The sequence below is a fragment of the Clytia hemisphaerica genome, unplaced genomic scaffold, assembly GCF_902728285.1.
Source record: "Clytia hemisphaerica strain Z4C2 unplaced genomic scaffold, Clytia hemisphaerica genome assembly, whole genome shotgun sequence".
In the NCBI taxonomy this organism is placed as follows: Eukaryota; Metazoa; Cnidaria; class Hydrozoa; order Leptothecata; family Clytiidae; genus Clytia; species Clytia hemisphaerica.
The window spans coordinates 211,445-215,023 of record NW_027103551.1 but is presented as its reverse complement, the minus strand read 5'-3'; the positions used below and the strand labels follow the sequence as shown (position 1 = coordinate 215,023).

General features: G+C 36.2%; 1 long non-coding RNA gene across 1 annotated transcript; it reads left to right on the top strand.

Moving 5' to 3' along the window:
- Positions 1 to 449: 449 nt before the first annotated feature.
- LOC136800139 (uncharacterized) lies at positions 450 to 2,178 on the top strand. Its single transcript, XR_010845675.1, has 3 exons — positions 450 to 602; positions 1,701 to 1,755; positions 1,972 to 2,178. It is a non-coding gene; the product is annotated as an uncharacterized lncRNA (long non-coding RNA).
- Positions 2,179 to 3,579: the final 1,401 nt, after the last annotated feature.

Sequence of the window (3,579 nt, the reverse complement as noted above, 5' to 3'; positions counted from 1 at the left end):
CCTGTTTAGTGCTGTATTTATCGGATTTCACAGCATCTACCGTTCTTTTTGTACTTTTTATCAATCTTATTCACTAATTCTTATTCACTAATTCTTAATGGAGTGAATTTTTTTATCTTAAACTCAAATTTGGAGTAATTGGTGTTTCTTTTTAATTGACTGCGAGCGAGATTATATACTGCGAGCGATGTAAATTTCCTGTTTTCGTACTATAATCCGATAAAGCTAACCACAGAGTCCTGATATTGCCCAATTTTTTGTTCTGTGGATTTTTGTAAACAACAATTGGGCCATTTTAGATTTGGTCCACAAATGCTAGAGGTAATTAGTCAAACAATTTGATTATCAAATTAAACCAACCTAATTGAGCGATTTGAATTTAATTAATCAAACACAATTCAAAACACACCAGTGCAATGGCAACTGGCGGCGCAGTGAATTTTCGGAAGATTGTGTCTTGAAGCTGCTTGAAAACAGATTGGTGTAATATGGTAAAGGGCTTTTAGTTAAAATTTGCAATATAGATTTTTTTTATTTATCTATCCAGGGAAGGGTGAGAAATAAGAAGTACAAGGAACAATTTTGTGGCCAAGTTCATTGAGGTAATCTATATATTTTATTTTCTACTTTTCATGTTCAAATCACCTCAAATTTGTTAGAAATCTAAGGGTCTGTTTACATGGATTTTCGGTACGGCCTGAGATCCAGACCGTTCTGAGTTTCTGTCTTGTTTACATGAGGTGTTACGGTACGGGCTGAATTTTCAATTTCAGTTTGGGGTGGTCGTACTACTTTAGCAGGCCGAATGTTTACCACAGACTTCAAAAATAAAAATCTCTCCCGTGGTCAGAAAACTTTGGAAAAATCTGTTCCAGTAATTTTTTTTGAGTTCTGTTATTGGTTCCCCCCACTAAAAATCCAAATTTTTCTCCGTTCCCCCCTCTTTTCTTTCCCCCACCATATTTCAAAATTTCTTGGTTCCCTCCTCTTTATTGAATTCCCCCAGCTATTCGACAATTTTGTGGTTCCCCCATATGGTTAACATAAAAATGCCTTAAATCAAGTTTGAAATTTTGGAAAGCTTGAAAAAAATATAGCCTTGAAAGTGCTTGAAAAGTGAAATTGTATTGAAAAGTTGGTTTGTTTAAGAATATTTGCTGATTTTATTGCTTAAACAGGTTTCGCAACGAGATCACCTTATCAGTGAAGTTCCCCCGGTCAAAATTTATAGTTTTCCCCCTCTTTATTTCCCCTGCTTATTTCAAATTTTTCATTTTCCCCCATACCTCACAAAAAGGGTTAAAATCAGAATCCCCCCTTTATAAAGGGGGGGGGGGAGGACCATATGAAAGTGCTACGACCACCCCGAACTGAAATTTCTTTGCGTTTACATGGATTTTCTGGACCGTACTGAAATTTCGGTACGGTGATTTTGACCGTACCGAAATTTGGAGCGTACTGAAATCTGGGAACGGTCTGGCATGTAAACGATATTTCAGACCGTAGACCGTCCTGAAAAATCTCAGTACGCCCCGTACCGAAATCCATGTAAACGGGCCCTAACATTTATTGAAGAAATATCTGGAAATTCTTTAAATTTTTGGAAGATTGTGTCTTGAAGCTGCTTGAAAATAGAATGGTGTATTATGATAAAAGGGTTTTTAAATTTACAATATAGATTTTTTTATTTATCTATCCAGGGAAGGATGAGAGACGAGAAGTACAAGGAACAATTTAGTGGCCAAGCACTTTGAGGTAATCTATATTTTATCTAAAATTGCAAATTTATTTTATCTAATCCTGATATTTTACCCTCCCATTTTTAGGGGGGATGTTAGAATCAAAAATTTAAAACACCCCCTACCAATTTCAAACCCCGCCCAAAAGGTGAGAGTACTTAACAATTTTATAATGCTTTTCACATGCTTCTATAAATTTTAAACATTTTCTTTTCTTTTTTTCTTTTTATAGGAGATCAGTGTGGTTCATACAGTGAAGTCCGGTGATAATCAATCGAGTTTGGATGGAACTTTCTTTATAATATAGTAAAGAACGCATTATATATAATATCCAAAGCCACAGCCAAAGCCAAAGCCTTAACATATTTAATTATTCACTTTTTAGTTGAGAGTTGAGAGGACTACCCAACTTATTGTAAAAATACAGAACTCAATATAATCAAAAATTGTTCCAATTATTGTATTTTCCCTTATCCTGACAACATGATATCTTTAGACGCTTATCGCATATCCATTGGGAACTTTGATAGGGCTAGGCAATATGACCTCCGTTCCTTATATAGCACCTCAAAATTTGGCAGTACCAGTAGGGTGACCAGGAATGGGCGTCCCCGCTCTCCGTCTATTCTTGCTTTGGTGTTACTGACATGTATTATTCTAATTCAGGCGGGTGATGTAGAAACGAATCCAGGCCCTGTTACCATTTACAAAATAGTTAAAGCAACAACTCATCAAGGCAATGGGGCGGTGTATGGCCGAACAGCGGGCTCCCAGTGTATGTTTATGTCATTATCGGCAATAGTGTATTCTAATGCAAGGGCACCCCGCTACTGGGATAGAAACGATCTGGATACAGTTTTGAAAATCGGTAACGACCTTTATGGGAGTTTAGGATATACTGGTCACTTTTTAAGTTTTGACGAGTTACCCCTACATATTGAAATATACCCCAATCTCTCCTACTCTTTGGAAGCTAATTGTGGGGGAGGGCCTAATAGCAGGGGGTGGTTAACATTTTAGAAAAATATCATAAACGGGATGGGTGTAAATAAATCGAAATGGGTGGTTTTCCATGAAATAAACTAATTAGGGAGCGTCTGCAAAAATAAGAGGGGAGGGGTGACTCATTTTTTCAGTACTCCAATAAACTAGCAACCTTCGAAATCCGAAATGTAAAACAATGAATTTGCAATTAAAGTCTTGAATTTTTCTAGCGTAGCTTGAAAAATACCGATTTTTCACTGATTATCTAAAAAGTGACTCTGTACAAGCTTGCAGATAACCAGTCGGTGGTTACAGCTAGCCTAAAAATGATTTTTCAATTTGATTTCAGTTCAATATACTTTATAGGAGAGGGTGTTATTATAATCATCTGAAAAACCAGAACGAACTTATAACAGTCAGTCAGTATTTGATTTATTGCACAGAAAAAAATTGTTATAGACTGCAGGCGAGGTAAATATTTCGAGTGCTTCAACACATGTATGATTATAATCAAAGTAGTTATTTCGCCGAAGCATCCAAGACCCAAAGAATCTCAAATCCATATAATCATCCATATCAACTGTAGGGTCTGAAAATAAAAAAAAGTACTGATTGATATCTGCAGGAATGATGGAGAGATGCGAGATGCCCGACGATACTGAAAGAGAGCTGGGCCTTAATGCCGACAGGCTGCTTGTTCTAGTATTCCTTTGGATTACAAAATGGTGGCCTGCTAATATGAGTTCTCCATTCTAGCATTGCTTAGTTTATTACATCATTGAACATAAAGCTATCATTTTACTATTACAATCATAAAAAACAAATACTACTACTGTTACTGCTACTACTTTAATAG